Raw genomic sequence first — 14,689 nt, forward strand, 5'->3', positions numbered from 1 at the left:
ATTAGTTAAGAGTTTTAGAAAATAACTTAAAAGATGATACATAGAAGTTTAAATATAGAGGAAGAGGGTTTACTTCATTTTTTTTTCTAATTAGTTAAGGGTCTTAGGATATTTAGGGTTAAATGTCTCTAAAAGTCTAAATTCAAGAGTTTTCAATTCTCATCCAACATTGTATATGGGAGGTTGAACTCACTCCATTTGTTCTCCACACCTTCCTTAACCCTAAGAAAAAAAAAAGAAAAAAAGTTTTGAAGTATTGGCTTTATTTATATTTACTATACTTATCCTTACTCTATAATTTATATTTCACTATCACATTTGTTTGGCCTCACTACATTGGGTTAGATGTTTTTATATAGTTCAGATTTGTTATGAATCCTCACTCCACAATCTATGTCATTTATCCTTGCTTAACTATCATACTTGCTTGTCCTCACTCTATCATTAGGGTTAGACTCTTATTTGTCCCCTCTACCCCCTCCTCTGAAGAAAAAAAAGTTTAAGGTGTCAGAGCAAAAAAGAGAAAATTAAAAACATTAAGGAAGAAATATTATAGAAGAAGAAAAAGTGGATAAAGAAATATCAAAAGAGTAATTTTTAACTATTGTCAATGGGAAAATAGGGAAATAAGAAGAAGGAAATATGCATAAAGCTTAGATAATAAAGAATCTACTATTATATGAGATTCCATCCAAGTAGAAAGGTTGGATAAGGGATATCATGTTATAAAATATTTTAGCCACTAGAAGATAAGGAAGAGACTTATATTGCTCAACTTCTTCAACACACAACTCAACACTTGAGATAAGAAAAATAATAGAAAAACTCCTTAGTAGTAGTGGTAAGGTAAAGAGATTTAATAGCACTTATAACCAAAGAAATATACTTAGCTTGAAACTTTGGTAAAAGTGACTTAACCCTTGGAACAAAGGAATAATGAATATGAGAATTGATCAAAGACTTTACTAACAAAACAAAACAAATTCTCTTGCTTCACATATATGCTTAGTATTCAAATTAGTATAAAGACAATAGAAATACTAAATTCAACACCAAATTAAGAATGAGAATTATAAGAGTCATAAATTATCGACATACAAGGAGAAAAAAATGCTATAAATAAGGAAAAAATTAAAAAATATGGAAGTGGTTCAAGCTAAAATATAAAAAAAGGTTGCAAAAGAGTAGAAGGCAATAAAAAAAGATTATATGACAAATTGAAGGATTGACACCTAGTTTGCAAAATCTATAATTTGTCCTCATAGTTATTTCTAAAGTAATCAAATTTTTCATCATTGTCAAGAATCCATTAAATTATATACATCATCTTCCCATAAGCTTGATCCTTGAACATTCTCCAAAAACTGGATTGCATCATTTATAATTTTTTAGTTGATGTCACAATCACACTCCATATTAGCAAGAGATGAATAACACTATATAATCAAGTCCCATGGAAGTTGGTCATGGCAACACATGAAGAATGGGTGTAACACTAATATGATTATGCCCTATAACACCAAAAGCTCAATCCAATGGAACAACAATAGCAGCCTCAAATAACAATACTTCTTCATCAATAATGGCATAACATTGTAGAAGAAGAGAATGTAATAGAGATTGAAAAGGAAAAACTAATCTAATAACTACAATCCTAGATTTGGTGAAAAACTAACATAAATCTAGATCTAAAAAAGAATGAAGGAATAAAAATAAAAAGCACCATTTTGAACACTAAACAAAGCATTACTTAAAGGCTTTACCCTTTATAGTATTATGAGTGATGAGTGAAGATATATCTTACATGAATAAAACCTAATATATATACTTGAGTATGTGGATTTCATATAATCAAAATTACATGCACTAATACAAGGGATTACATTGAGAGAAAAATTATAAGGGTTCTACAAGACAAGAGTATCAATTGAGGCCTCACTATAAGGCCAACTAAGGTCTTTGTTTGCTTCATTTTCTCAACTCATACAAACTTTTTAGAATTGTATCTTGGAAAAAAAAACTCTTTTAAAACTCTTTATGAAGGAGACTCTGTTTCATGTTAAAAATGAGGACCCTTTAGAATAAGTGTTACACACTTCTATTTGGAAATCTTAGCAAATAACATGATTTTGTGTTATATATAGTTATGTGAAATGAATATATTCACTTCTTTCTTCTTAACTCTCTAATAAATATTTTACTTTATGATTGATAATGCTCTAATTCAGTTTTATCAAGCTACTACTGTCCTAAATAGAGCTATTATCAAATACCAACAAGCTCACAATATGTAAAGTCTTATAAAATCTAGATATCATCTACTTTTGACAAAACAATTGCAATATAGGACTCAAAATATCATAATTAGTGATGCTAAAGTATTTAAAAAATTTTAAAAATAGAAAGGGAAAGGAAGAAACAAAAATAGAGTAGAAAAAAAAACTTTCTGAATCATGATATAACTTTGTCAACAACTTTGTCTTATTTCTTAGAATTTATAAGCTTTAATAATTTTAAAACTTTGGTCATTTTTATAGCTATAAGCTTCAATCATTTTTATAGCTATGAAATTTAATTTATCTCTTATAATTAAGCTTACTGTTATGATTATTTTCACTTATTGGAAAGATACTTACTGTTACTCTGTTGGATCCTTTCAAAATTGCATTACCACATTTCACATAAGAACAAATTATGATAGCTATTGTTCATGTATAAGCCAAGTGTGGTATAATTTTGCATTTAGCTTTACACCAGGTATTTATACTGCCCAAGTTGGAAGTTTAGGTTGTTTCTTTGTGGTTAGGCAATATCATGGATTAACATTTAATGACTTTCTAGAAGCTACAATGAACATATGGAATATATGTCTTGTAAATAATGACTCGGGAGGTGTTGTTAGACTACATGATGGGTCAATGTGCTTACGAGTGGAGCATTCAAGAGATGAGCTATTAGAGTTAGACTCATATACAAAATCATTGATGGTTCTCTTTTCATGTGATATTAATATTTAATTATGTTAATTTCTATAATAAAAATAGTATTAAATTCTAAGAAATGAAGCTTCTGAAGCAATGACAATCTTCTTTCATAGTATTACTATGATGTCATTATCAATGTCATATCAGTGAGCTATCAGTAGTATATATGTTTAAAGGACACTACTGGATATACATAACTATTATAAAGACTCACACTAAAGTCTAATTTCCATTTTGTAGATTTAATATAAATATATAAGTAGCTTGAATTATTTTCCATTGAAAATAAGCACTAAGATTCATACAATAGCTAGGTTTGGATGTCTTCTTCTGCAGCTTGCCAAAAAAAACCAAAGAACCAAGGGGAGGATTAGATAAAAAGCAATCCTTCCCAATGGAGTTGCCAAATGTTGAGAAGGGGAGCCTCTCAATGGTGGGGAGAACATTTTCATACTATAAAATCCAGTTTAAACATCTCTTTTATGTGAATTCTTTACGGTAGAAAATGGGGAAGAAGGGGAATATACCTTTGTGCCCTAGCATCACCTTATGCCCTAAGAATATTCTGATAGTGGAATATTCTAAGGAATCCTACTTAAAGCTCTATATCCTTCTAAAATTAATGTTTTGGCTTTATATTAGATTTTGAAGATGATTGAAAAAAAGTGTTAGTGCAATATAGATATTCGAAAATATAGTCTTTGTGATCAAGTTTTATGTGTTCATTTTGCATTTTACAAATTTCAATATTATATATATAGGCATGATATTCAACACTTAGGTGGCACAATGGAGAAACAGGCCCGCGGTTTCGGCTAGAGAGGTCGGTGCGTCAAGGCTGCCCATTGGCTCCGTACCTCTTCCTCATGGTTGCGGAGGCTCTAGGGGCATTCCTGGCAGAGGGTGAAGGAATCAGGGGCGTGGAGTTACCCAAGGAAAGACAGCAACTCCCCGGAACTCAAACGGTGGGAAGGGACCTGCTCGATAGCGCGTTTGCGGATGATACAGCACTCTTTCTGCTAGGTACCAAGGCTAACCTGGACACTGCAAGGGCCAGGCTAGAGGCCTTCAATGCAGCAGCAGGAGCGGCCATCAACTGGAACAAGTCGATAGGAATCAACTGGGGGGAATCTGACATAGAGGCATGGGGACGCGACATCGACTTTCAGTGGCTACCACCAGGGGAGGACACACGCTACCTGGGAATTCAGGTAGGAGGTGAGTTCAAAGCTTCCACGCAGGACTCAGCACTGCTGCGGAGGACCAGAACAGCGATTCAGAAATGGGTGCCACGGAAACTGGGACTGCCGGCAAGGGTGGTGGTGGCGAAAAGCATCGTGTTGCCGTGTACGTGGTACCACCTCTCAGTATGGCCGGTTCTAGAGACTACACTCAAGCGCATAAGGTCCATGGTGCGCACGTATGTGTGGAAGGGAGCGCTGGTCAGTGGCCGGACGATGGCCAAGGTGGCATGGCAGTCGACAGCGAGACCACGAGTTCTAGGCGGCTTGGGGATAATCGACCCAAGCGACATGAGCAAGGCGCTGAGGTACAAAGTCATACTAATGGGCCTTCAACCGGGGGCCCAAGCTTGGAAGCTCTTGTTCAGGCAGAGCATGCTAGCCATCAGGCCGAAGCATGGATTCGCAAGATTGTGGGATGAGGACCCCCGCTGGATGTTCGCGGAGGGCCAAACACAGGTGGTAGGGGGAGGCCAGTTGGTCCAGGGTCTCCATCGGCTCTGGAAGTCATTTCCAGTGACGCAGGTCATCCCGAACAGGGCAGAGGACTGGCTGAATCAGCCGCTATTTTTCAATGAGTTGTTCAAGGCAGGAGACAGGACACTAGGCCGAGAGAACCACTACACCATATGGAGGCGGGTACACCAAGGAGGCTTCAGGACAGTCAAACAACTAGTTGGAGTGGTAGATCCGGATCCACAGAAATCATCCCGGCGCTTCCAAGTTTTTGGGCCAGGGAAGTGGCGGGACGTGAAGTGGGATCTACTGAAGCTACTGCGGGCAGTGACAGAGGCACGGACAGTGGATAAATGGCCAGCAAGAAGACTACACGCTGGGGACTTTGTGGCAATTCAAAGGGAGGAAACGTCGGATGGCGAGCAAGTACCACTTGGGAGATGGACTCGAGCATTCACGATGCCAACCCCAGCATGGAATGAGGGGGAGATTGAGGTGTGGTTTGTGACAGAACCAGAACAGAACCTCGGTAGGCCTTTTCGTGTAGTGAGAGGCGACACACTCCTCAAGGCAGGGAATCCCCAACAGATGCCGCAGGTCACGGACGATGAAGTGAAAGGACGAATCCGGGTTCTAAGACAGACAGCAACTCGGACAGAAGTGGTAGAGTCACCATGCTGGTTAGAAGGAGAGGGACGGCTAGTATGGTGGAGGAAAGAGTTAATAGAAGACCTGGACTGGGACCCAGCAGTGTGGAGACGCGGGGCGAACGGCTTCTTCACTTACGAGGTCAAGGACGCGCGGAACGGTTTGATGGTGAACAGGGAATTTGAGAGAGAAGAAATCCCACGACTGTGGCAAAAGTGGATCACGCTAGGAGTGGAGGCGGACCAGGTGATTGACAATACTATGGCGTTCTGGAAACTACCGATCCAGGAAAAATCGAAGGTAACCTCTTGGCTCGTGGCGACGAATGGGCTGCCAGTAGGCCAGCGATTTCAAGCGGAGAATGCTCGCAAGTGTCCGGAATGCGGGGAACTGGAGACGGTCACACACCTCCTCTGGGACTGTGACGTGGCCAAGGAGACGTGGCGGCAGGTAGCAAAAGCGACGAGGGAACTAGGGGACAAGCAGGACTTCGAAATTCGAGAAGGGGATGTCACCCAATGGTTTCCAGAGGCAAGGGGACCATGCACAGGAGCAGCTTGGCGGAAGATCGGGTGTTGGGGACGCTCAGGATGGGGCACCCGAGTTAGGTGGGACGCGGTAGGCGCCGAAGTTGGGACTACAGTGTGGGAGGCCCTTGGACGGGCGAGATGGGAGGTATGGCGGGCTTCCGGGGTACAGGCACTCTGGGAGGCTCGGAACCGCAACCACTTCGAAGGGCAGTGCGCTCGGATTTCAGCGATCATGGCGATTTGGTGGAGGCTCACACTAGCTGCTATCCGCTTGAGGGATACGCTGCTCCAGGAGCATGGGAAAAACAGGGAGGCACTCACAGCTTGGCGACGACTATGGACTCCGTGCTACAGAACTGAACACGAGGGGGAGGTCAAGTGGAAATGGAGACCTTCGGACACGGTAACAAAGGAGGCTCGACGTGGTGATCTGGCGCTGGATGCACTGCGGAGGCGACGACCACAGCAGCCACGATTGGAGGGCAGCGATCACTACTAGGTGGAGAATTGCAGGACAGCGTAGTTGAGTGAACAGCGCTAAGGGATTCTTGCTTTTTTGTATCAGTCCCTAAGGGACTTGGAGAAATGTACATACACGTTGCATCAACACTTAGGTCATGATAATTTATGTTAAAGTGAACTTATGTAAACTTGTAAGTAGAAGAAAGTTGATTGAGTCTTGAGAAATTACATTTCTAGACTGAAAGTCATTCTTTTTTTAAGATGGAAAATTTTTCTACAAAATTTCTAAGGCTTTTCCAATGGTTGATATATAAATTATTTTTCCACTCAATTCATTTTTGTGTACTATTGCAAACTATTAGAGTTGACTTCAATTACCTTAGATCTTAGTAGATAGTTTATATAATGTGGCCTAAAAGGCATGTTAACTTTTGGGGCTAAGGCAACAATTAGATTGAGTCTAAAGTTAATATAGAAGGGTGGTTATTTTGCTTTTCTAGTGTAGCGCACCCTAGGCTATATTTAATCTATAGTGTTGAATTGTATTGAGTCTTGAACATGATGATTCACTCTTTAGTGATATATTATCTGTAGCTGAGTATTATTAAAGGATTAGTCTTGGATATTGAATAAAGTATCTTTAATATTGTTTAATTTGGTTGCTATAGAGTTTTGAGTGGTGATTCGCTTTTTCTTTCTTTTAGCTTTGTTTTAGTGTTGATTATATTGAAATGATGCCTTGACATTGACATTATTGATGTTGAGAATGGAGTGAAATAAGATGTTTCTCCATGAGCATATTGCAAAAGTTATATTTTCCATCTATAATGGTTTAGATAGTGAAGGATCAATTGTGCATATTAGAGATTGACATTTTGTTTCACTAGTCTTGATAAAAATGGTGTTGATAATTTAGATATAAGTTCACACAACATCTTAGTGTGTAGTGAGATAAAATTTTCATTGAAAAGCTTCCTCTCCTGCAAAATAAAAAAGAAAGATCTCAAGTCATAAAACCATGACAACAATATGACCTTATTTGACTGGGAAGCAACAATACATACTTGAGTAGCAATTGGGATAAACTTGACTTGTCCCTAGGACAGCATCCATTTAGTAAGACCTTGATGTGCATTCCACCTAGTTGCACTGCAGCCTATGAAGAGAAACTTTGCCGTGAAAGATGCCCAATGCGGGCATATGCAATCACCATTGTAGTCCAGGTCACCACGTCCCTCTCCTATAGAGAATCAAAGGTTTTTCTATCCTTAGCAACACAATTCATTGCAAAAGGCCTATAACAAGATTTTCTATAAGAAGACATTGGGATCCTGAATCAAGTGAAAGACCTTGATTGCCTCCAGTCTTAACTTTACGAGTTAAAGTTTTTAGTCTAAAAGTGTTATGTTCATTACTTTAGCTATTGCGTTATAGATCATTTTCGGCTCCACTTTAGGACTTAGGGATTTTTATCTTACAATTATGTTTTTTTTTCATACATAAAAACTGCATTTTAAATTCACAAGTCCAACCATAATAAAAATAATTATTTTTTGGTGATGGATTATCACATTCTTTTTCAAAATATGGATTTAAAAAAAATATAAAATCACTTCATAAAATTTAAATATCATAATATCTGCTTTACTGGGGACTTTATATTTTTACTTAATTTATAATATATTTTAAAGTAACCTTGAGTCTTCTATTCATATATGTGTTAGTGTGCATAGAGAAGAACTTCATCTGTGTGGAGTCTACGATGGCTCTACACATAAATAACCTTGTGGATAAACAATTATAATTGCATCATCAATAATTTGTGGATGATACTCATAGATAGCTCATATAAATATTACAATAATCTTTATCAACTCAAATGTATTAAGTCCACTCAAGTCAATAGCATACAGTCTCTCTCTTTAAAACCATCATAATGGTTTACATGACTAAAATGTTTGTTTAGAAGAAAACCAGATTTAGAAGAAAGTATTATTTTAGGATATTTTATAAGTAGGATAAATCATTCAGTCAGATTTATCCTACTGACTGAATGATAAATGTTCACCCTAAACCGGTTTTGGAGCAAATTCTTGAGAAATCTGAATTATGGTGATGGCATTGGTGCTAAAGAGATCTTAGAAGTAAGGAGTATACTCTTAGAACATTATGTTGACTCAAGGCTTTGATCAAAGCTTCTTTAGTTTAGAAAACTACTTAGACATAGTTTAAAAGTAGATTTATCCCAAGTTTAAGTCTACTATGTATATTGCAAAATCTTATGAGATTTGAATAAGACTCACGAATTGAAAATTTGAAAGCGATTATCAGAAACCACTATAACTATTCGAACTACTTTATGCATAGTACAACTAAGTGAATTAGTCAAGGCTCATCTCTTACATATAAAGAGCTGACTCAAACATTTGAGATTACAAACACTGCTTAATGTGAAAGGTGTCACTCTTTTATAGATTTTGAGAGCACTTATATCACACCTATTTATTTATATATTTGCTTTTTGTCTATGCCTCACTACAAGGGATATAAGGCATGTTTCATGTGATTGCCCTTGATTCCTCTTTATGGGGCTAGATGTGTGAAAATCTACCCTTCAGATTAGTTGAGTGACACTCAATTGATAGGGGAAACATTCACCACTCTATATGTGAAACACCCTTTACAAAACGTGGACCACAATTTGTGAAATATGATCCATAGTTGTATGTATGTCCTCACATAAGAGAATGAATATTTTCCATATAGGCAAAATTATATAAGTACTCTAGTAAAAGTTATAACTCAATTTCCACTTACATCTGGAATGCACAAATCACTCCATGTGCTAATAAAATTTTTGTTAGATGAAACAGTTGAGAGGCTTCACACCATAAATGTAGAATAAAGAGCTATAGAGCTTGCTACTAAGCTTAGGCATTAGTTTTGGAAACACTACTACCATCACTTTAATCTCTAAAGAACTAGAACAAGTTTAAAGGGGTTTTATCTAAAAAAGTGAAATAGCTATATATACTTCCAGAAATTTTGAAATATATTTCAAAGCTCAAGGATTTATCATACAAGATTTAGCAAAGATTTATATTGACCATTACTACTTGTTGGTGAAGAGGTTAAAGAGAACTTTTCCTTGAAAAGCAATTTTTATCTAGATATAAAATAAAGTCTTCCGTGAATTAGTTATTATATGTTTGATATGCTACCTAATGTCATTCCACAAGAAAATTAATCTAGAATAGGCTATCATGTGCTAGATAATATAACCCTTATATTAATTTCACAAGGCAATTTCACAGAATAATCTCCATGCCCCATTCAAATTAGTCTCTAATGTTGATCCATTTAAAAGAGGTTTTCCTAAAATTTGCCAAGAATAACAAGCCACTCTTTCTAATTTCAATTGTAAGGGCAAAGTTGATTGTAAACAAAAGGGTAAAACCCATTGTGAAACAAACAAGTTACTCCAGAATTGACTCTTATATACCAAAGATCTTGCATTAAATTAATCTTAACCATATTAGGCACAAGCAAAAAAGGAAGGTCCTCCTATGCACATAGGTGGAAAGATTGAGAATTGATAACCCTCTATAGTCTTGATAAAAGTTGATTAGGGGAATTAGGATAGATAAAATAAGAATGTTTACTAACAATTCACCACACCTATCAAAAGATATATTTTGCTTATAGATTAGAAGTTGGTTGATCCTCACTCTATGTGACTAGGCAAAAGTATAAAAAAGCAAAAATTAAACTATTTTGTATGTTTAACTAAGCTAAGAAATGATAGATTTAATGAAATTGTCTAAACAACTTGATGAATTATCAAGTAAAATACTTGATAATATTTTGCTTAAGGTATATAGAAGTCTAACTCCTTGTACCTTTACTATTATCAAAGAAAGTGTAATAATACACCTAGATTACTTTGTAAGTATACAGTGTAAGCAAGATTTATATCTATATAGTTACATATACAAAAAGAAAATAGTACCATAATTTTTCCTAGATAAAGAGATAATCTACCTATCTAAGTTAGATGCAAATCCTAAGTATCATAACCTGTAAAGGATTTATAAAATTCTATCTAATAAAAAATTGCTAAAATTTTATGCAATCTTAGGCAAAAAAGCTATTATAGGATAATAAATCTTGGATACCCATATACAGAAATACACTTGCTAATAATTGGGCTAATAGACGTTGTATCAAATCAGAATCTAGATTGATAGGCAATAAAATTTTGTGGAGTAAAAGTCTTTTAAGATGGACCACACATAAGTAAGATAGATACGCTATGAAAAATAACATTTGTTATTTGAAATTTTTTTAGACTTTTGTATAAAAAATGTCCTAGACATTTGACTTCTAAAGGAAAGTGTGAGTGATTAATTTTTCTGTTCTACTTTAATCATTTAACTACACCTCTAACTACTTGAAAGAGTCTCATTCACAACCTCCATAAGTCTAATCCAGGACTTAGGGCTTGCTAGCCCCGAGAATGGCATCCATGCCACTTAACTTTTGCACTTGCTCCAAGTGCTTCATGTGTCCAATCTCATGACTGACACCTAAAGGTACCACTAATATATCAGCCCATTACACTAAAGCCATACTTATTCACCTTTGTCACACTGGTGATCCAACACTATTGACATCGTAGTCTATCTCCTAAAGATTGGGCTATCCATCTATGAGTGATCATCCCAGATCCACTCCTTAACATCTTTAGGATGCCTGTAGACATGGGGAACAACCTTCCTCAATATCCTTTTTTCAATCCCCACTAAGTCTTTTTCTGTTCATGGCCGTGTTCGCCAATATTGCCACTGGGTCAAGGCCCACCGGCTAGACCACTAAGTCCCATTATCCTTTAGGACTTCCTCACCATGTGACCATATCCTTGGTCACTACACTAAAGGATTGCCCCTCTTCCTTTCCACAGTCTAGGATTTTGGGATAACATTTCGGAACACCGTGGCCATACACGAGCCTCATGGGTACTCTCCCCACTTTCCGCTTTTGGGTGCTCTAGCCATGGGGCTAGAGCGAGGTTTCGTTGAGCCACACCAGGTATCCAAGTAAGTAGTGCCACCCATGCTTGGATTGGGAGCATTGGCCATTTGATCTCCCAGGGGAACTAGAGCTGGCTTTTGAACACTTCACCAAGCTACCCCGCTTGTCAGTCCGTAGTCACTCTAGCTTTGGACTTCTCAGTGGTTATCTCATCACCCAACACTTGCCTTCTTGGGCCAAACTAGCCTGTCCTAGCCAAATTGGCTCCATTGGGGTCCAACTCCCACACTCTCCCTACTATACTTTTGAAACCCCTTACAACTGCCCCCCCCCCCCCCCCTCGGGGGACGATTGCTTTGGGCTTTCACCCAACAGCATATATTAGTATTCGGACTCGGACTCAGTCTCAGTCTCGGTCTCGGTCTCGGTCTTAGTCTCGGTTCCATCTCAGACTCCATCTTGGACTCCATCTCAGGTCCACTTTGGACTCCATCTTGGGTCCATCTTGGACTCCATCTCAGGTCCATCTCGGACTCTGTCTCGGGTCCATCTTAGACTCTATCTTAGACTCTATCTTGGGTCCATCTTGAACTCTATCTCGGACTCCATCTTGAGTCCATATTGGACTCCATTTCAGACTCCATCTCAAGTCCATCTTGGACTCCATCTTGGGTCCATCTCAGACTCCATCTTGGGTCCATCTCAAACTCCATCTTAGGTCCATCTCAGACTCTATCTTGGACTCCATCTCAGACTCCATCTCATGTCTATCTTATACTCCATCTTGGGTCCATCTCAAACTCTATCTCGGGTCCATCTTAGACTCCATCTTGAACTCCATCTTAAGTCCATCTCAGACTCCATCTTGGGTCCATCTCAGACTCCATCTTGGGTCCATCTCAAACTCCATCTTGGGTCCATCTCGGACTCCATCTTAAACTCCATCTCGGACTCCATCTCGAGTCCTTCCATGTGTTATGTGTTGGTCCTTTTATGTCCTTTTTTTAGAGACTCATTTATTGCTTGCTTTGTGCTTATTCCTCGAGTTCTGCGTTAGGAGTCCACTCCCGCTCTTGACTTTTCGAGTTGGAGATTTTAGTCCATATATGTTACACTCATTTGGCTTCTGCCTCAGCCACTACCATGTGGCACCCTTTCAGCTCCTCTTTGGGGCCTAGGGATTTTATGTCTCACAACTCCACCACCCATAGACAAAGTTTGATGTCCTCATTGAATGGTAAACCATTTTATAAAGTAACACTAGCATATATTACCCTTTTCATCTTTAGCACCAAGCTAATATTTATCAATGGTTGGTCACTGAAGGCTCACTATGCCTTTCTTATCCTCTAAGGAGTATAGTCTCTCCAACTTAGAAACTCATTAGACCACTTATGGTGGTTTTTTTCCTTTATTAGTTTAGTTCTCGCTAAACCTGTTAGAGATACCTTTTCTATCTCAATCCCACTACTCATTCTTGAGTAGTTTCAACCTCTATCGATATAACCATTCCTCTTTAAAACTTTTAATCTTGACTTCTCGAAGTCAATTTTCTAAGTGTCTCCGACACCTTTCATTGCACATATTGTACAAATTCCATATCCCTATCCTAGGAAATTCTCTATTTGAGGGCACTATTATCCTCTATTTTATTTCATGCCACCCTTGACACTAAATTTCAGTTATTATAAGTTGTGCTAGAACTGTCCATAGCCCTATCATTTGGCTATCTTGCTGCTCCCTCCCTTGGAGCTTTCACCTTTGCCAAATTGGAGTATTTTGGAATCCATCCTTGGAAACACACTTTCTTTCTCATAATTCGTTAGCATCCAACACATTAGTGTTCCTTGCCTAACTTTATCATTTGGATTCCTTCTAATGAATTCCATGGCCCAAATTTGATCACCACTCTTTTGCTAATATCCATTGATTGTTGTACAAAACAATATAAGATCACTACCTCCATCCTTAAGATATTTTTTTGGTTCCATGGCAACGGCTCCACTTTGCTAAGTCCGGAGGGCCTATGTAAGCGACTAAATTTTCCATTCTACTTTAGTCACTTAACCACACCTCTAACCACTTGGAGGAGTCTCATTCACAACCTCCATAAGTCCAATCCAGGACTTGGGACTTGCTAGCCCCGAGAATGGCATCCATGCCACTCAACATTTGCACTTGGTCCAAGTGCTCCACGTGTCCGATCCCATGACCGACACTCAAAGGTACCACCGACATAGCAGCCCGTTACGCTAAGGCCATGCTCAATCACCTTTGCCACACTGGTAGTCCAATACCACTTGCATCACCGTCTTGGCTCTCCAAGACTAGGCAAACCATCCGTCAGTGGTCATCTCAGATCCACTCCTTAGCATCCTTAGGATGCCCACCGACAAGGGGAATAGCCTTCCCCAATATCCCTCTGTCAGTCCCCACTAAGTCCCTTTCTGCCCCTGGCCATGTTTGCCAACACTGCCACTGGATCGAGACCCACAGGCCCGACCACTAAGTCCCACGATCCTCTGGGACTTCCTCACCCCACGACTGTGTCCTTGGTCACTACCCCAGAGGACTGCTCCTCTTCCTTTCCACAGTCTGGGCTTTCGGGGCAACATTTTGGAACACCGTGGCCTTACGCGAGCCACCTGGGTACTCTCCTCGTCTTCTGCCCTTGGGTGCTCTAGCCATGGGCTTAGAGCGAGGTTCCGTTGAGCCACGACAGGTATCCAAGTAGGTAGTGCCACCCACACTTGGACTGGGAGCATCGGCCAGTCGATCTCCCGGGGGAACTAGAGCCGGCTCTTGAACACTTCACCAAGCTACCCCGCTTGTCGGTCTGTGTTCACTCTAGTCTTGGACTTCCCAGTGGGCAGCTCATCACCCAACACTGGGTCCGGCCTTCCTGGGCCAAACTGGCCTTTCCTGGCCAAACTGGCTCCACTGCAGTCCTCCCCCTACTATACTTTTGGAGCTCACCAAACCCCCCAGGGTCTGGGAGACGAACGCTTTGGGCTTTCACCCTCTCAGGCTCCGGACTCGGACTCGGACTCGGACTCGGACTCAGACTCGGACTCGGACTCGGACTCGGGCTCGGTCTCGTTCTCGGTCCCGATCTCGGTCTCGGTCTCGGTCTCGGTCTCGGTCTCAACTTCGGACTCCATCTCGGACTCCATCTCGGACTCCATCTCGGACTCCATCTCGGGTCCATCTCGGACTCCATCTCGGGTCCATCTCGGACTCCATTTCGGGCCATCTCGGACTCCATCTCGGGTCCATCTCGGACTCCATCTCGGACTCCATTTCGGGTCCATCTCGGGTCCACCTCGGACTCCATCTC

This window comes from Selaginella moellendorffii, unplaced genomic scaffold, assembly GCF_000143415.4.
Source record: "Selaginella moellendorffii unplaced genomic scaffold, v1.0 SELMOscaffold_49, whole genome shotgun sequence".
Classification (NCBI taxonomy): Eukaryota; Viridiplantae; Streptophyta; class Lycopodiopsida; order Selaginellales; family Selaginellaceae; genus Selaginella; species Selaginella moellendorffii.